Source organism: Oncorhynchus mykiss, chromosome 12, assembly GCF_057628025.1.
Source record: "Oncorhynchus mykiss isolate SJ-2025 chromosome 12, ASM5762802v1, whole genome shotgun sequence".
In the NCBI taxonomy this organism is placed as follows: Eukaryota; Metazoa; Chordata; class Actinopteri; order Salmoniformes; family Salmonidae; genus Oncorhynchus; species Oncorhynchus mykiss.
Genome location: NC_143033.1, coordinates 88,643,629 through 88,664,786, shown reverse-complemented (window position 1 = coordinate 88,664,786; position 21,158 = coordinate 88,643,629). Strand labels below are relative to the sequence as shown.

Below are 21,158 nucleotides of genomic sequence, written 5' to 3'. Positions count from 1 at the left end.
TTCCCTCTAGGCCCACCAACTAAACATCAGTCTGACTTCCCTCTAGCCCCACCAACTAAACATCAATCTGACTTCCCTCTAGGCCCACCAACTAAACATCAATCTGACTTCCCTCTAGCCCCACCAATTAAACATCAATCTGACTTCCCTCTAGGCCCACCAACTAAACATCAATCTGACTTCCCTCTAGGCCCACCAACTAAACATCAATCTGACTTCCCTCTAGCCCCACCAACTAAACATAAATCTGACTTCCCTCTAGCCCCACCAACTAAACATCAATCTGACTTCCCTCTAGCCCCACCAACTAAACATCAATCTGACTTCCCTCTAGCCCCACCAACTAAACATCAATCTGACTTCCCTCTAGGCCCACCAACTAAACATCAATCTGACTTCCCTCTAGGCCCACCAACTAAACATCAATCTGACTTCCCTCTAGCCCCACCAATTAAACATCAATCTGACTTCCCTCTAGGCCCACCAACTAAACATCAATCTGACTTCCCTCTAGGCCCACCAACTAAACATCAATCTGACTTCCCTCTAGCCCCACCAACTAAACATCAATCTGACTTCCCTCTAGGCCCACCAACTAAACATCAATCTGACTTCCCTCTAGGCCCACCAACTAAACATCAATCTGACTTCCCTCTAGCCCCACCAACTAAACATCAGTCTGACTTCCCTCTAGCCCCACCAACTAAACATCAGTCTGACTTCCCTCTAGCCCCACCAACTAAACATCAATCTGACTTCCCTCTAGCCCCACCAACTAAACATCAATCTGACTTCCCTCTAGCCCCACCAACTAATCATCAATCTGACTTCCCTCTAGGCCCACCAACTAAACATCAGACTTCCCTCTAGCCCCACCAACTAAACATCAGACTTCCCTCTAGCCCCACCAACTAAACATCAATCTGACTTCCCTCTAGCCCCACCAACTAAAAATCAATCTGACTTCCCTCTAGGCCCACCAACTAAACATCAATCTGACTTCCCTCTAGCCACACCAACTAAACATCAATCTGACTTCCCTCTAGCCCCACCAACTAAACATCAATCTGACTTCCCTCTAGGCCCACCAACTAAACATCAGTCTGACTTCCCTCTAGGCCCACCAACTAAACATCAATCTGACTTCCCTCTAGCCCCACCAACTAAACATCAATCTGACTTCCCTCTAGCCCCACCAACTAAACATCAATCTGACTTCCCTCTAGCCACACCAACTAAACATGAATCAGACCAATCTGATTTCCCTCTAGCCCCCTAAACATTAGACTTCCCTCTAGCCACACCAACTAAACATGAATCTGACCAATCTGATTTCCCTCTAGCCCCCTAAACGTCAGACTTCCCTCTAGCCACACCAACTAAACATGAATCTGACCAATCTGATTTCCCTCTAGCCCCCTAAACATCAGACTTCCCTCTAGCCACAACAACTAAACATGAATCTGACCAATCTAACTTCCCTCTAGCCCCACCAAATAAACATCAATCTGACTTCCCTCTAGGCCCACCAACTAAACATGAATCAGACCAATCTGATTTCCCTCTAGCCACACAAACTAAACATGAATCAGACCAATCTGATTTCCCTCTAGCCCCCTAAACATCAGACTTCCCTCTAGCCACACCAACTAAACATGAATCAGACCAATCTGATTTCCCTCTAGCCCCCTAAACATCAGACTTCCCTCTAGCCCCACCAACTAAACATCAATCTGACTTCCCTCTAGGCCCACCAACTAAACATCAGTCTGACTTCCCTCTAGCCCCACCAACTAAACATCAATCTGACATCCCTCTAGCCCCCTAAACATCTAACTTCCCTCTAGCCCCACCAACTAAACATCAATCTGACTTCCCTCTAGCCCCACCAATTAAACATCAGTCTGACTTCCCTCTAGCCCCACCAACTAAACATCAATCTGACTTCCCTCTAGCCCCACCAACTAAACATCAGTCTGACTTCCCGCTAGCCCCACCAACTAAACATCAATCTGAATTCCCTCTAGGCCCACCAACTAAACATCAGTCTGACTTCCCTCTAGCCCCACCAACTAAACATCAATCTGACTTCCCTCTAGCCCCACCAACTAAACATCAATCTGACTTCCCTCTAGCCCCACCAACTAAACATCAGTCTGACTTCCCTCTAGGCCCACCAACTAAACATCAATCTGACTTCCCTCTAGGCCCACCAACTAAACATCAATCTGACTTCCCTCTAGGCCCACCAACTAAACATCAATCTGACTTCCCTCTAGCCCCACCAACTAAACATCAATCTGAATTCCCTATAGGCCCACCAACTAAACATCAATCTGACTTCCCTCTAGGCCCACCAACTAAACATCAGTCTGACTTCCCTCTAGCCCCACCAACTAAACATCAGTCTGACTTCCCTCTAGGCCCACCAACTAAACATCAATCTGACTTCCCTCTAGCCCCACCAACTAAACATCAATCTTACTTCCCTCTAGCCCCACCAACTAAACATCAATCTGACTTCCCTCTAGCCCCACCAACTAAACATCAATCTGACTTCCCTCTAGGCCCACCAACTAAACATCAATCTGACTTCCCTCTAGCCCCACCAACTAAACATCAGTCTGACTTCCCTCTAGGCCCACCAACTAAACATCAATCTGACTTCCCTCTAGCCCCACCAACTAAACATCAATCTGACTTCCCTCTAGCCCCACCAACTAAACATCAATCTGACTTCCCTCTAGCCCCACCAACTAAACATCAATCTGACTTCCCTCTAGGCCCACCAACTAAACATCAATCTGACTTCCCTCTAGCCCCACCAACTAAACATCAATCTGACTTCCCTCTAGGCCCACCAACTAAACATCAATCTGACTTCCCTCTAGGCCCACCAACTAAACATCAATCTGACTTCCCTCTAGCCCCACCAACTAAACATCAATCTGAATTCCCTATAGGCCCACCAACTAAACATCAATCTGACTTCCCTCTAGGCCCACCAACTAAACATCAGTCTGACTTCCCTCTAGCCCCACCAACTAAACATCAGTCTGACTTCCCTCTAGGCCCACCAACTAAACATCAATCTGACTTCCCTCTAGCCCCACCAACTAAACATCAATCTTACTTCCCTCTAGCCCCACCAACTAAACATCAATCTGACTTCCCTCTAGCCCCACCAACTAAACATCAATCTGACTTCCCTCTAGGCCCACCAACTAAACATCAATCTGACTTCCCTCTAGCCCCACCAACTAAACATCAGTCTGACTTCCCTCTAGGCCCACCAACTAAACATCAATCTGACTTCCCTCTAGCCCCACCAACTAAACATCAATCTGACTTCCCTCTAGCCCCACCAACTAAACATCAATCTGACTTCCCTCTAGCCCCACCAACTAAACATCAATCTGACTTCCCTCTAGGCCCACCAACTAAACATCAATCTGACTTCCCTCTAGCCCCACCAACTAAACATCAATCTGACTTCCCTCTAGGCCCACCAACTAAACATCAATCTGACTTCCCTCTAGCCCCACCAACTAAACATCAATCTGACTTCCCTCTAGGCCCACCAACTAAACATCAATCTGACTTCCCTCTAGCCCCACCAACTAAACATCAATCTGACTTCCCTCTAGGCCCACCAACTAAACATCAATCTGACTTCCCTCTAGCCCCACCAACTAAACATCAATCTGACTTCCCTCTAGCCCCACCAACTAAACATCAGACTTCCCTCTAGCCCCACCAACTAAACATCAATCTGACTTCTCTCTAGGCCCACCAACTAAACATCAATCTGACTTCCCTCTAGCCCCACCAACTAAACATCAATCTGACTTCCCTCTAGCCCCAGCCAACTAAACATCAGTCTGACTTCCCTCTAGCCCCACCAACTAAACATCAATCTGACTTCCCTCTAGGCCCACCAACTAAACATCAATCTGACTTCCCTCTAGCCCCACCAACTAAACATCAATTTTACCAATCTCAGAAGGACTAGGAAGGTGGAACAGTGTGGGTTGGCCTTTCTCTCGAAAGTGAAATGACAGGCACGAGGAAGTGGGCAAACCAGCCACACACGCACACGCACACACCCACGCACACACACACACAAACACACACACACACACACACAATTCCTCAAAAAGGGAGCTAAATGCTTGAGTCTAGAGCCAGAAGTGTGCCAGTGATAAAAAGAGAGCTGGACTCAATAAAGTAACGTCATTGAAGTTGGCACTGTAACGTGACCTGCCTTGGCCCAGACCCTTAGGCCCAGACCCTTAGGCCCAGACCCTTAGGCCACCTTAGGTCAATCAGAAACTCCCTTACCGCCTGGTTAAGGACATGGCAGCTAATGTGAAGCCCAGACAAAGAAAACTTGACCCCTTGACCCCACGGCGAACCGTACCCCTAACCCCAATTACCCCCTAGGGTAATGTAAGGGCCACTGTTTCCCACTGGTTTACAAATATCTGGGTCATATACATTAGGCACCAAGTGGCAAGAAAACAGACAAACAGGGAGGGACTATCTGAACTTGTCCAATAAGAAACGCTCGTCTTTGTTTTTTACCGTGTGCCCTAATGAATAGGGCCCTGACAAACCCTGACAGAAGAGAACATCCAACGATGCTTAACTAACACTGCACAGCTGTTCCTGAGCCTTTAGAACATAACGTTACAAACAGGAACAAGACAGTTTGCTCAGTTTGCCTTTACCTGATCTGCCTGTCTGTCTCTTGGTCTGCTGTCTGTCTGTCTTCTTAATCCAGGAGCATGACCTCTTCTCTTCACTGATGATTTACTCTCCTTCTGGGCATGATCTTCTATCTTCCTCCTCTTCCTCCCGTGCCACAGTGGTTTTGGTAAGTGAGGTAGTGGAACAGGGAGAAGTCCTCTAACGGTCTGTGGTTGAGTTTCGGTCTAGTGGAGTGGCCCTACAGCCGTCACTGGTTGTTTGTGGTTGTGGTCCAGACTACTGGGATTCAGTACTGCTGTAGAGACTCACAGCATAGAACCCACTGGGATGTAGGACCACGAGCTGCAAAAAGACAAATGGAGAGGGACAGATCAGACAAGCTATTAAAACAGTGTTGTGATTGGCCAAACAGCATTCACATGCATGCAGCATGGACTCTGGATTAGTCAAAGAGGGATGGAGGTGGAGAGGTGAGGAGAGAGGGAATGATAGTGGAAAGAGATAGTGAGGTGGAAAGGAATGAAGAGGAGAGAGAGGGGTGGATGGGAGAGAAGAGGTGAGGAGAGAGAGAGTGGTGGATGAGAGAGAAGAGGAAGAGGAGAGAGAGAGTGGTGGATGGGAGAGAAAAGGAGAGGAGAGAGAGAGCGGTAGATGGGAGAGAAAAGGAGAGGAGAGAGAGAGCGGTAGATGTGAGAGAAGAGGAGAGGAGAGAGAAAGCGGTAGATGGGAGAGAAAAGGAGAGGAGAGAGAGCGGTAGATGGGAGAGAAAAGGAGAGGAGAGAGAAAGCGGTAGATGGAAGAGAAGAGGAGAGGAGAGAGAGCGGTGGATGGGAGAGAAAAGGAGAGGAGACAGAGAGCGGTGGATGGGAGAGAAGAGGAGAGGAGAGAGAGAGTGGTGGATGGGAGAGAAGAGGAGAGGAGAGAGAGAGAGAAATGTGGATGGGAGAGGAGAGAGAGCGTGGTGGATGAGAGGTGGATGAAAGGTGGATGGGAGAGAAGAGGAGAGGAGAGAGAGAGTGGTGAATGGGAGAGAAAAGGAGAGGAGAGAGAGAGCAGTGGAAGGGAGAAAAGAGGACAGGAGAGGAAAGAGAGTGGTGGATGGAAGAGAAGAGGAGAGGGGAGAGAGAGAGGTGGATGGGAGAGAAGAGGAGAAGAGAGGAGAGAGAGAGCGGTGGATGGGAGAGAAGAGGAGAAGAGAGGAGAAAGAGAGCGGTGGATGGGAGAGAAGAGGAGAGGAGAGAGAGAGCAGTGGATGGGAGAGAAGAGGAGAGAGAGAGAGAGAGCGGTGGATGGGAGAGAAGAGGAGAGAGAGCGGTGGATGGGAGAGAAGAGGAGAGAGAGAGCGGTGGATGGGAGAGAAGAGAGAGAGAGCGGTGGATGGGAGAGAAGAGGAGAGGAGAGAGAGAGCGGTGGATGGGAGAGAAGAGGAGAGAGAGAGCGGTGGATGGGAGAGAAGAGGAGAGAGAGAGCGGTGGATGGGAGGTGCCAGGGGAAATCTCCTCTAGCTTGCTGCTAGATGCCGTAATCTGACAGAAATAAAAACCCTAGGCATGTGGGAGCAGAGAGAAAGAGAGAGGGAGAGGGAGTGAGAGAGCGAGAGAGCAAGAGAGAGGATGAGGGAGGGAGAGAGTGAGAGAGAGGGAGAAGGAGGGAAAAGAGGGAAGGATGGAGTTGGAAAGAGAGGGCAAGAGAAGGAGGGAGGGTGTTATGGTTTTCCGTCAGCTGGGGTTCTCTGATGAACAGAGGGAAGAAAAGGGGAATAGCCGGGGGATAGATGCTTGAGAGTGGGTGGGAACAAGGGAGAGAGGCAGAGATGGGGAAGAGGGAGCAATACAGAGACACGCAATAAGGACTGGGGAGAGGAGAGGGATGTGTTCAAAAGAAATGGTTGGCAGGAGGGAATTGAGAAAGTGAGGGAAGAAAGTGGGAGCAGGGAAGGACAAAGAGATAGAATCAGAGAAGGAAAATAGGAAAATAAAGCAGGGAATGTGTAGCAGGGAGGCTTCGGTTCATTATTGTACTGTTGTCCCTAGCAACAGCCCCTTCCCTGTCTCCGCCTTTCTTTCTCTACCTCTATCTCTCTTCCTTCTTTATTCTGTCCTTCACCTACTTCACCCTCCCTCCATTGTATGCTCCCTTTCCTCTTTTCATTCAACCTCTCTCTGCCAAAATCAAATCAAATCAAAGTTTACTGTCTACGTACACAGGTTTGCAGATGTTATCGCAGGTGCAGAGAAATGCTTGTGTTTTTAGCTCCAACAGTGCAATAATAATGCCTAGCAAAACAAAACGCACATAATACAAAAAGCAAAAAGAACGACATTAAGAAATATCAGAACAAGCAATGCCAGAGTCCGGAATATAAATATATATATATATACAGTGCCTTGCGAAAGTATTCGGCCTCCTTGAACTTTGCGACCTTTTGCCACATTTCAGGCTTCAAACATAAAGATATAAAACTGTATTTTTTTGTGAAGAATCAACAACAAGTGGGACACAATCATGAAGTGGAACGACATTTATTGGATATTTCAAACTTTTTTAACAAATCAAGAACTGAAAAATTGGGCGTGCAAAATTATTCAGCCCCCTTAAGTTAATACTTTGTAGCGCCACCTTTTGCTGTGATTACAGCTGTAAGTTGCTTGGGGTATGTCTCTATCAGTTTTTCACATTGAGAGACTGAAATGTTTTCCCATTCCTCCTTGCAAAACAGCTCGAGCTCAGTGAGGTTGGATGGAGAGCATTTGTGAACAGCAGTTTTCAGTTCTTTCTACAGATTCTCGATTGGATTCAGGTCTGGACTTTGACTTGGCCATTCTAACACCTGGATATGTTTATTTTTGAACCATTCCATTGTAGATTTTGCTTTATGTTTTGGATCATTGTCTTGTTGGAAGACAAATCTCCGTCCTAGTCTCAGGTCTTTTGCAGACTCCATCACGTTTTCTTCCAGAATGGTCCTGTATTTGGCTCCATCCATCTTCCCATCAATTTTAACCATCTTTCCTGTCCCTGCTGAAGAAAAGCAGGCCCAAACCATGATGCTGCCACCACCATGTTTGACAGGGGGTATGGTGTGTTCAGGGTGATGAGCTGTGTTGCTTTTACGCCAAACATAACGTTTTGCATTGTTGCCAAAAAGTTCAATTTTGGTTTCATCTGACCAGAGCACCTTCTTCCACATGTTTGGTGTGTCTCCCAGGTGGATTGTGGCAAACTTTAAACGACACTTTTTATGGATATCTTTAAGAAATGGCTTTCTTCTTGCCACTCTTCCATAAAGGCCAGATTTGTGCAATATACGACTGATTGTTGTCCTATGGACAGAGTCTCCCACCTCAGCTGTAGATCTCTGCAGTTCATCCAGAGTGATCATGGGCCTCTTGGCTGCATCTCTGATCAGTCTTCTCCTTGTATGAGCTGAAAGTTTAGAGGGACGGCCAGGTCTTGGTAGATTTGCAGTGGTCTGATACTCCTTCCATTTCAATATTATCGCTTGCACAGTGCTCCTTGGGATGTTTAAAGCTTGGGAAATCTTTTTGTATCCAAATCCGGCTTTAAACTTCTTCACAACAGTATCTCGGACCTGCCTGGTGTGTTCCTTGTTCTTCATGATGCTCTCTGCGCTTTTAACGGACCTCTGAGACTATCACAGTGCAGGTGCATTTATACGGAGACTTGATTACACACAGGTGGATTGTGTATTATCATCATTAGTCATTTAGGTCAACATTGGATCATTCAGAGATCCTCACTGAACTTCTGGAGAGAGTTTGCTGCACTGAAAGTAAAGGGGCTGAATAATTTTGCACGCCTAATTTTTCAGTTTTTGATTTGTTAAAAAAGATGGAAATATCCAATAAATGTCGTTCCACTTCATGATTGTGTCCCACTTGTGGTTGATTCTTCACAAAAAAATACATCTACTTTGTGCATGACACAAGTCATTTTTCCAACAATTGTTTACAGACAGATTATTTCACTTATAATTCACTGTATCACAATTCCAGTGGGTCAGAAGTTTACATACACTAAGTTGACTGTGCCTTTAAACAGCTTGGAAAATTCCAGAAAATGATGTCATGGCTTTAGAGGCTTCTGATGGGCTAATTGACATAATTTGAGTCAATCGGTGGTGTACCTGTGGATGTATTTCAAGGCCTACCTTCAAACTCAGTGCCTCTTTGCTTGACATCATGGGAAAATCAAAATAAATCAGCCAAGACCTCAGAAAAAAATGTAGACCTCCACAAGTCTGCTTCATCCTTGGGAGCAATTTCCAAATGCCTGAAGGTACCACGTTCATCTGTACAAACAATAGTAGGCAAGTATAAACACCATGGGACCACGCAGCCGTCATACCACTCAGGAGATTAACTTTGGTGCGAAAAGTGCAAATCAATCCCAGAACAACAGCAAAGGACCTTGTGAAGATGCTGGAGGAAACCGGTACAAAAGTATCTATATCCACAGTAAAATGAGTCCTATATCGACATAACCTGAAAGGCCACTCAGCAAGGAAGAAGCCACCGCTTCAAAACTAACATTAAAAAGCATAGAGTACGGTTTGCAACTGCACAAGGGGACAAAGATCGTACTCTTTGGAGAAATGTCCTCTGGTCTGATGAAACAAAAATAGAACTGTTTGGCCATAATGATCATCATTACGTTTGGAGTAAAAAGAGGGAGGCTTGCAAGTCTAGGAGCACCATCCCAACCATGAAGCACGGGGGTGGCATCATCATGTTGTGGGGGTGATTTGCTGCATGAGGGACTGATGCACTTCACAAAATAGATGGCATCATGAGGTAGGAAAATTATGTGGATATATTGAAGCAACATCTCAAGACATCAGTCAGGAAGTTAAAGCTTGGTCGCAAATGGGTCTTCCAAATGGACAATGACCCCAAGCATACTTCCAAAGTTGTGGTAAAATGGCTTAAGGACAAAAAAACATCAAGGTACTGGAGTGGCCATCACTATGCCCTGACCTCAATCCCATAGAAAGATCAAATGCAAAATAAATATCTTGCTGTGTTTTGTAAACGCAGATCTAAAAAGCTTCTCATTGTAATTTCTGCTCGGCATCAGACTAATTTTGTGCTTCAGTTGCACTTCTAAACACAGATGGGAATTCATGAATGGGCATTCTATCAGCAGACAGCGTGAAGCTACTATTCTCCATCATTCTATCAGCAGACAGCGTGAAGCTACTTTTCTCCATCATTCTATCAGCAGACAGCGTGAAGCTACTATTCTCCATCATTCTATCAGCAGACAGCGTGAAGCTACTATTCTCCATCATTCTATCAGCAGACAGCGTGAAGCTACTATTCTCCATCATTCTATCAGCAGACAGCGTGAAGCTACTATTCTCCATCATTCTATCAGCAGACAGCGTGAAGCTACTTTTCTCCATCATTCTATCAGCAGACAGCGTGAAGCTACTATTCTCCATCATTCTATCAGCAGACAGCGTGAAGCTACTATTCTCCATCATTCTATCAGCAGACAGCGTGAAGCTACTATTCTCCATCATTCTATCAGCAGACAGCGTGAAGCTACTTTTCTCCATCATTCTATCAGCAGACAGCGTGAAGCTACTATTCTCCATCATTCTATCAGCAGACAGCGTGAAGCTACTTTTCTCCATCATTCTATCAGCAGACAGCGTGAAGCTACTTTTCTCCATCATTCTATCAGCAGACAGCGTGAAGCTACTATTCTCCATCATTCTATCAGCAGACAGCGTGAAGCTACTATTCTCCATCATTCTATCAGCAGACAGCGTGAAGCTACTTTTCTCCATCATTCTATCAGCAGACAGCATGAAGCTACTATTCTCCATCATTCTATCAGCAGACAGCGTAAAGCTACTTTTCTCCATCATTCTATCAGCAGACAGCGTGAAGCTACTATTCTCCATCATTCTATCAGCAGACAGCGTGAAGCTACTATTCTCCATCAATCTATCAGCAGACAGCGTGAAGCTACTATTCTCCATCATTATATCAACAGACAGCGTGAAGCTACTATTCTCCATCATTCTATCAGCAGACAGCGTGAAGCTACTATTCTCCATCATTCTATCAGCAGACAGCGTGAAGCTACTATTCTCCATCATTCTATCAGCAGACAGCGTGAAGCTACTTTTCTCCATCATTCTATCAGCAGACAGCGTGAAGCTACTATTCTCCATCATTCTATCAGCAGACAGCGTGAAGCTACTTTTCTCCATCATTCTATCAGCAGACAGCGTGAAGCTACTATTCTCCATCATTCTATCAGCAGACAGCACTCTGACTGATGTGAAGCTACTTTTCTCCATCATTCTATCAGCAGACAGCGTGAAGCTACTTTTCTCCATCATTCTATCAGCAGACAGCATGAAGCTACTTTTCTCCATCATTCTATCAGCAGACAGCGTGAAGCTACTTTTCTCCATCATTCTATCAGCAGACAGCACTCTGACTGATGTGAAGCTACTTTTCTCCATCATTCTATCAGCAGACAGTACTCTGACTGATGTGGAGCTAGACACAAACACACACACATGAACACACTCGAACACTCAGTCCATCTCATCTCAAACTCAACTGTAGACAAACTGGGATCCTCTCTGTCACACACACTGAAACTCAGTATCTGAACAGACTCAGTCTGCCACAAACCAAGATCACTCTGCTCACTCTTCTCTACCGCACTGCCTCCCTTTCTCTTCCTTATGGTCTATAACTCCTTCCATCCCTGCCTCCTTTCTGTCTCTCTCTCTCCCTCTCTCACTCCCTCTCTCACTCCCTCTCTCTCTCCCTCTCTCACTCCCTCTCTCTCTCTCTCTCCCTCTCTCACTCCCTCTCTCTGTCTCTTTTCCTTCTGCTCCCTCCCTATCTCATCCCTTTCTTTCTCTCGCTCTCCCTCCCTCTCTCTCACCCCCTCCCTCCATCCCTCCCTCTCTCCCTCCGCTTCTGCCTCAATGACACACCTTCAGACAGGAGAGATGTGAGTCAAAGGAAGGTCAGACTGGCTTCATGGTGAGCTGACCATGACATCTCATTTACTGCAATAATACTCTTCAGATAAAGCTTCTGCTATCCCCCTGAGTGGTCAGAGCAAAGGGAGGAGAGGGGATCAAAGTCCTGCAAACACACAAACACACTTGTGCATACACACACATTTCCAGACATATGCATGGATATACACAGCGTACACACACACTGTCCAGAGAGGCTAGAGAACTGTGACCTCCACTGTCTCCACAGGGGAGAATGGAGAATTGAAAGGAGGGAAGGGGAGGGGAGAGGAAAATAAAGGAGGGGAGGGGAGGGGGAGGAGAAAGACAGAGAGAGAGAGAGACAGAGAGAGAGAGAGAGAGAGTACGCATCACAGAGTGATGAAATGTAATTGGTTCTCACTCGACAGAGAGAGAGACAGAGAGACAGAGAGAGAGTACGCATCACAGAGTGATGAAATGTAATTGGTTCTCACTCGACAGAGAGAGAGACAGAGAGACAGAGAGAGAGAGAGAGTACGCATCACAGAGTGATGAAATGTAATTGGTTCTCACTCGACAGAGAGAGAGACAGAGAGACAGAGAGAGAGAGAGAGTACGCATCACAGAGTGATGAAATGTAATTGGTTCTCACTCGACAGAGAGAGAGACAGAGAGACAGAGAGAGAGAGAGAGAGTACGCATCACAGAGTGATGAAATGTAATTGGTTCTCACTCGACAGAGAGAGAGACAGAGAGACAGAGAGATAGAGCGAGAGAGAGAGAGAGTACGCATCACAGAGTGATGAAATGTAATTGGTTCTTACTCGACAGACAGAGAGACAGAGAGACAGAGAGAGAGAGAGAGAGAGAGAGTACGCATCACAGAGTGATGAAATGTAATTGGTTCTCACTCGACAGAGAGAGAGACAGAGAGAGAGAGAGAGTACGCATCACAGAGTGATGAAATGTAATTGGTTCTCACTCGACAGAGAGAGAGACAGAGAGACAGAGAGAGAGAGAGAGTACGCATCACAGAGTGATGAAATGTAATTGGTTCTCACTCGACAGAGAGAGAGACAGAGAGAGAGAGAGAGAGAGAGAGTACGCATCACAGAGTGATGAAATGTAATTGGCTCTCACTCGACAGAGAGAGAGACAGAGAGACAGAGAGAGAGATAGAGAGAGAGAGAGAGAGAGAGTACGCATCACAGAGTGATGAAATGTAATTGGTTCTCACTCGACAGAGAGAGAGACAGAGAAACAGAGAGAGACAGAGAGAGAGTACGCATCACAGAGTGATGAAATGTAATTGGTTCTCACTCGACAGAGAGAGAGACAGAGAGACAGAGAGATAGAGAGAGAGTATGCATCACAGAGTGATGAAATGTAATTGGTTCTCACTCGACAGAGAGAGAGACAGAGAGACAGAGAGAGAGAGAGAGAGAGTACGCATCACAGAGTGATGAAAAGTAATTGGTTCTCACTCGATAGAGAGAGAGACAGAGAGAGAGAGAGAGAGACAGAGAGACAGAGAGAGAGAGAGAGGGTACGCATCACAGAGTGATGAAATGTAATTGGTTCTCACTCGACAGAGAGAGAGACAGAGAGACAGAGAGAGAGAGACAGAGAGAGAGAGAGTACGCATTACAGAGTGATGAAATGTAATTGGTTCTCACTCGACAGAGAGTACGCATCACAGAGTGATGAAATGTAATTGGTTCTCACTCGCAGCTTCAGAAAGGTATTAAAACAGACTACAAAATGGTACAGCAACGCTTCAACAATGGAAGTTGAACTTTATTTATGATGTATTATTTCCCAAAATGTTCTCTGTAAATACCCTGATGGAAGCTACAGGCCTGGAGGAGATCCACTGGTGGACGGAGAATGAGTGCCTTTGGACCGTGACTCATTTGTTCCTTTGTTCAGAGGGTCATGAGAAGATGCCAAAAGCTGCAAGTGGGTTACTAAAGGCTACAGCACAATAGGCTAATAAAAACCGTATGTCCTACACTATTTACCAGGTAAGTTGACTGAGAACACATTCTCATTTACAGCAACAACCTGGGGAATAGTTACTGGGGAGAGGAATGAGCCAATTATAAACTGGGGATTATTTGGTGACCATGATGGTTTGAGGGCCAGATTGGGAATATAACCAGGACACCAGGGTTAGCATCCCTACTCTTACAATAATTGCCATGGGATCTTTAATGACCTCAGAGAGTCAGGACTTCCCATCCGAAAGATGGCACCCTACACAGGGCAGTGTCCCCATTCACTGCCCTGGGGCATTGGGATAGTTTTTAGACCAGAGGAAAGAGTGCCTCCTACTGGCCCTCCAACACCACTTCCAGCAGCATCTGGTCTCCCATCCAGGGACTGACCAGGACCAACCCTGCTTAGCTTCAGAAGCAAGCTAGCAGTGGTATGCAGAGTGGTATGCTGCTGGTGAACTATGTCATACAGTATGTCCTACAGTATATCTATAGTATGTCCTACAGTATATCTACAGTATTTCCTATAGTATATCTACTGTATGTCCTACAGTATGTCCTACAGTATATATACAGTATGTCCTACAGTATATGCTATAGTATGTCCTACAGTATATCTACAGTATGTCCTACAGTATATCTACAGTATGTCCTACAGTATATCTACAGTATGTCCACAAGTATATGCTAGAGTATGTCCTACAGTATATCTACAGTATGTCCTACAGTAAATCTACAATATGTCCTACAGTATATACTATAGTATGTCCTACAGTATATCTACAGTATGTCCTACAGTATATCTATAGTATGCCCTACAGTATATCTACAGTATATCCTACAGTATATTTACAGTATGCCCTACAGTATATCTACAGTATGTCCTACAGTATATGCAAGAGCATGTTCTACAGTATAGCTACAGTATGTCGTACAGTATATCTACAGTATGTCCTACAGTATATCTATGGTATATCTACAGTATATGCTAGAGTATGTACTACAGTATGTCCTACAGTATGTCCTTCAGTATATCTACAGTATGTCCTAGAGTATGTCCTACAGTATGTCCTACAGTATATCTACATTATGTCCTACATTATTGGCCTACATACAATACCATAATATCAAAGTGGATTTTATTTCTTATAGTTTTACAAATGTATTAAAAATGAAAAGCTATAATGTCTTGAGTCAATAAGTATTCAACCCCTTTATTATGGCAAGCCTACATATTTGCAGGAGTAAACATTTGCTTAACAAGTAATAATTGTTGCATGGACTCACTCTGTGTGTAATAATAATGTTTAACATGATTTTACCCTGTACCCCACACATATAACAGTCTGTAAGGTCCCTCAGTCAAGCAGTGAATTTCAAACACAGATTCAACCACAAAGACCAGGGAGGTTTTCCAATACCTCGCAAAGAAGGGCACCTATTGGTAGGTGCCTGACATTGAATATCCATTTGAGCATGGCAAAGTTATTAATTATACTTTGGATGTATCAATACACCCAGTCACTACAAAGATACAGGCATCCTATCTAACTCAGTTGCCGGAGAGGAAGGACACCGCTCAGGGATTTCATCATGAGGCCAATGGTGACTTTAAAACAGTTACAGAGTGTAATGGCTGTGATAGGAGAAAACTGAAGATGGATCAACAATACTAACCTGATTTACATGGTGAAAAGAAGGAAGCCTGTAAAGAATAAAAAATATTTCAAAACATGCATCCTGTTTGCAACTAGGTACTAAAGTAATACTCCAAAACATCTGGCAAAGCAATTCACTTTTTGTCCTGATTACAAAGTGTTATATAAGGGGCAAATCTAATACAACACATTACTGAGTACCACTCTCCCTATTTTCAAGCATAGTGGTGGCTGCATCATGTTATGAGTGTGCTTGTAATTGTTAAGGACTGGGGAGTTTTTCAGGATAAAAAATAAATGGAATGGAGCTAAGCACAGGCAACATCCTAGAGGAAAACCTGTTCCATATATAATACCTGTTGTATTTGCCTCATGTGACTAATAAAATGTGATTTTATTTGAGATATTTATGTATTTAATTTTCAATAAATTTACAAAAAAATCTAAAAACATGTTTTCACTTTATCATTATGGGGATTGTGTGTAGACAGGTGAGTATTTAAAAAAAACGTTTTTTTATCCATTTTGAATTCAGGCTGTAACACAATTTATTTTGAACAAGTCAAGGGGTTTGAGTACTTTCTGTCCTACAGTATATCCTTCAGTATGTCCTATATTATATGTAAAGTACAGTATGTCATACAGTAAATTGGTTTCTCAAATGATTGCCTCGCCTGGTTCACTAACTACTTCTCTGACAGAGTTCAGTGTGTCAAACCTGAGGGCCTGTTATCCGGGTCTCTGGCAGTCTCTATGGGGGTGCCACAGGGTTCAATTCTTGGGCCGATTCTGCTGGTGAGTCTGATCCACCTCTACGCAGACGACACCATTCTGTATACGTCTGGCCCTTCTTTGGACACTGTGTTTACAACCCTCCAGACGAGCTTCAACGCCAACTCTCCTTCCGTGGCCTCCAACTGCTCTTAAATACAAGTAAAACTAAATGCATGCTATTCAACCGATCACTGCCTGCACCTGCCCGCACGTCCAGCATCACTACTCTGGACGGTTCTGACTTAGAATATGTGGACAACTACAAATTGCTTTATCTTGGCCAGGTCGCAATTGTAAATGAGAACTTGTTCTCAACTTGCCTACCTGGTTAAATAAAGGTGAAATAAAAATAAATAAATAAATAAAATAAAAATACCTAGGTGTCTGGTTAGACTGTAAACTCGCCTTCCAGACTCACATAAAACATCTCCAATCCAAAGTTAAATCTAGAATTGGCTTCCTACAGTGCCTTGCGAAAGTATTCGACCCCTTTGAACTTTGCGACCTATTGCCACATTTCAGGCTTCAAACATAAAGATATAAAACTGTATTTTTTTGTGAAGAATCAACAAGTGGGACACAATCATGAAGTGGAACGACATTTATTGCATATTTCACTTTTTTAACAAATCAAAAACTGAAAAATTGGGCGTGCAAAATTATTCAGCCCCTTTACTTTCAGTGCAGCAAACTCTCTCCAGAAGTTCAGTGAAGATCTCTGAATGATCCAATGTTGACCTAAATGACTAATGATGATAAATACAATCCACCTGTGTGTAATCAAGTCTCCGTATAAATGCACCTGCACTGTGATAGTCTCAGAGGTCCGTTAAAAGCGCAGAGAGCATCATGAAGAACAAGGAACACACCAGGCAGGTCCGAGATACTCTTGTGAAGAAGTTTAAAGCCAGATTTGGACACAAACATATTTCCCAAGCTTTAAACATCCCAAGGAGCACTGTGCAAGCGATAATATTGAAATGGAAGGAGTATCCGACCACTGCAAATCTACCAAGACCTGGCCGTCCCTCTAAACTTTCAGCTCATACAAGGAGAAGACTGATCAGAGATGCAGCCAAGAGGCCCATGATCACTCTGGATGAACTGCAGAGATCTACAGCTGAGGTGGGAGACTCTGTCCATAGGACAACAATCAGTCGTATATTGTACAAATCTGGCCTTTATGGAAGAGTGGCAAGAAGAAAGCCATTTCTTAAAGATATCCATAAAAAGTGTCGTTTAAAGTTTGCCACAAGCCACCTGGGAGACACACCAAACATGTGGAAGAAGGTGCTCTGGTCAGATGAAACCAAAATTGAACTTTTTGGCAACAATGCAAAACGTTATGTTTGGCGTAAAAGCAACACAGCTGAACACACCATCCCCACTGTCAAACATGGTGGTGGCAGCATCATGGTTTGGGCCTGCTTTTCTTCAGCAGGGACAGGGAAGATGGTTAAAATTGATGGGAAGATGGATGGAGCCAAATACAGGACCATTCTGGAAGAAAACCTGATGGAGTCTGCAAAAGACCTGAGACTGGGACGGAGATTTGTCTTCCAACAAGACAATGATCCAAAACATAAAGCAAAATCTACAATGGAATGGTTCAAAAATAAACATATCCAGGTGTTAGAATGGCCAAGTCAAAGTCCAGACCTGAATCCAATCGAGAATCTGTGGAAAGAACTGAAAACTGCTGTTCACAAATGCTCTCCATCCAACCTCACTGAGCTCGAGCTGTTTTGCAAGGAGGAATGGGAAAAAAATTCAGTCTCTCGATGTGCAAAACTGATAGAGACATACCCCAAGCGACTTACAGCTGTAATCGCAGCAAAAGGTGGCGCTACAAAGTATTAACTTAAGGGGGCTGAATAATTTTGCACGCCCAATTTTTCAGTTTTTGATTTGTTAAAAAAGTTTTAAATATCCAATAAATGTCGTTCCACTTCATGATTGTGTCCCACTTGTTGTTGATTCTTCACAAAAAAATACAGTTTTATATCTTTATGTTTGAAGCCTGAAATGTGGCAAAAGGTCGCAAAGTTCAAGGGGGCCGAATACTTTCGCAAGGCACTGTATTTCGCAACAAAGCATTCTTCACTCAGGCTGCCAAACATACCCTCGTAAAACTGACCATCTTACCGATCCTTGACTTCGGCATTTACAAAATAGCCTCCAACACCCTACTCAAGAAATTGGATGCTGTCGATCACAGTGCCATCCGTTTTGTCACCAAAGCCCCATATACTAACCACCACTGCGACCTGTACGCTCTCGTTGGCTGGCCCTCACTTCATACTCGTCGCCAAACCCACTGGCTCCAGGTCATCTACAAGACCCTGCTAGGTAAAGTCCCGCCTTATCTCTGCTCGCTGGTCACCATAGCTGCACCCACCCGTAGCACGCATTCCAGCAGGTATATCTCTCTGGTCACCCCCAAAACCAATTCTTCCTTTGGCCGCCTCTCCTTCCAGTTCTCTGCTGCCAATGACTGGAACAAACTACAAAAATCTCTGAAACTGGAAACACTTATCTCCCTCACTAGCTTTAAGCACCAACTGTCAGAGCAGCTCACAGATCACTGCACATGTACATAGCCCATCTATAAATAACCCAAACAACTACCTCTTCCCCTACTGTATTTATTTATTTTGCTCCTTTGCACCCCAGTATTTCTACTTTGCACACTCATCTACTGTTAAACCTACCATTCCAGTGTTTTAATTGCTATATTGTATTTACTTCTCCACCATGGCCTATTTATTGCCTTATCTCACCTCATTTGCTCACATTGTATATAGACTTATTTTTCTACTGTATTATTGACTGTATGTTTGTTTTACTCCATGTGTAACTCTGTGTTATATGTGTCGATCTGCTTTGCTTTATCTTGGCCAGGTTGCAGTTGTAAATGAAAACTTGTTCTCAACTTGCCTACCTGGTTAAATAAAGGTGAAAAAATAAATACAGAAATAAATATCCTACAGTATATCTACAATACAGTATATCCTACAGTACATGCTACAGTAAGTTCAACAGTATGTCCTACAGTATATCTACAATACTGTACATGCTACAGTACAGTAAGTCCTACAGTATATCCTACAGCATGTCCTACATTAAATGTAAAGTACAGTATGTCCTACAGTATATGCTACAGTACTGTACGTCCTACAGTATGTCCTACAGTATATGCTACAGTATGTCCTACAGTATATACTACAGTATGTCCTACAGTGTATGCTACAGTACTGTACATCCTACAGTATGTCCTACAGTATATGCTACAGTATGTCCTACAGTATATGCTACAGTATGTCCTACAGTGTATGCTACAGTATGTCCTACAGTATATGCTACAGTATGTCCTACAGTATATGCTACAGTATCTCCTACAGTATATGCTACAGTATGTCCTACAGTGTATGCTACAGTATGTCCTACAGTATATGCTACAGTATGTCCTACAGTATATACTACAGTATGTCCTACAGTGTATGCTACAGTATGTCCTACAGTGTATGCTACAGTACTGTACGTCCTACAGTATGTCCTACAGTATATGCTACAGTATGTCCTACAGTATATGCTACAGTATGTCCTACAGTATATGCTACAGTACAAACTACAGTATATGCTACAGTACTGTACATCCTACAGTATGTCCTACAGTATATACTACAGTATGTCCCACAGTATATGCTACAGTATGTCCTACAGTATATGCTACAGTACTGTACGTCCTACAGTATGTCCTACAGTATATGCTACAGTATAAACTACAGTATATGCTACAATACTGTACATCCTACAGTATGTCCTACAGTATATACTACAGTATGTCCTACAGTATATGCTACAGTATGTCCTACAGTGTATGCTACAGTATGTCCTACAGTATTGTAGTCTAGTCATAGGCTGTACTGGTGTACTGAGGTGTCCTGTCATACAGATCTCACTCTGATCAACATTCACCTGGCGTTGCATCACTCTATCATTTTTACTATTTCAGTCAGGCACTAGCATTGGGAGCTCAGCTCAGCCAGAGGACCCTACGCTAATTGGCTATAATTGCCCAAATTCTCAGAGGTAGGAAGTCAGAATATGCATACTGAACAAACACACACACACACACACACACACACTGATTACATAATGACTACTGCCTCATGATCACCTCTCTCTACAGCAGCTGTTAACACAATAGAGGTGTAAAGAGGGGATCAATCATAATCACAGTCATCTCTCTCTCTCTTTCTTTAATTCTCTCTCTTTCTTTAACTCTCTCTCTCTTCCTTTAATTCTCTCTCTCGCTCTCTTTCTTTAATTCTCTCTCTCTTTTTATTTAATTCTCGCTCTCTCTTTCTTTAACTCTCCCTCTCTTTCTTTAATTCTCTCTCTCTCTTCCTTTAATTCTCTCTCTCTTTCTTTAATTCTCTCTCTCTCTTTCTTTAATTCTCTCTCTCTCTTTCTTTAATTCTCTCTCTCTCCTTTTTATTTCTCTCTCTCTCTTTCTTTAATTATCTCTCTCTCTTTCTTTAATTCTCTCTCTCTTTCTTTAATTCTCTCTCTCTCTTTCTTTAATTCTCTCTCTCTCTTTCTTTAATTCTCTCTCTCTCTTTCTTTAATTCTCTCTCTCTCTTTCTTTAATTCTCTCTCTCTTTCTTTAATTCTCTCTCTCTATCTTTAATTCTCTCTCTCTCTTTCTTTAATTATCTCTCTCTCTTTCTTTAATTCTCTCTCTCTCTTTCTTTAATTCTCTCTCTCTCTTTCTTTAATTCTCTCTCTCTTTCTTTAATTCTCTCTCTCTCTTTCTTTAATTCTCTCTCTCTCTTTCTTTAATTCTCTCTCACTCTTTCTTTAATTCTCTCTCTCTTTCTTTAATTCTCTCTCTCTTTCTTTAATTCTCTCTCTCTTTCTTTAATTCTCTCTCTCTTTCTTTAATTCTCTCTCTCTCTTTCTTTAATTCTCTCTCTCTCTTTCTTTAATTCTCTCTCTCTCCTTTTTATTTCTCTCTCT

General features: G+C 43.6%; 1 protein-coding gene across 1 annotated transcript in view; it reads right to left on the bottom strand.

Annotated features, from left to right (window-relative positions):
- Positions 1–21,158, bottom strand: part of LOC110486770 (protein phosphatase 1 regulatory subunit 29-like) — a 153,161-nt gene that overhangs the window by 103,183 nt on the left and 28,820 nt on the right. The window contains exon 2 of the mRNA XM_090193944.1: positions 4,731–5,052. The gene's annotated coding sequence lies outside the window, so the exon portion shown is untranslated. The remainder of the gene's footprint in view (positions 1–4,730; positions 5,053–21,158) is intronic.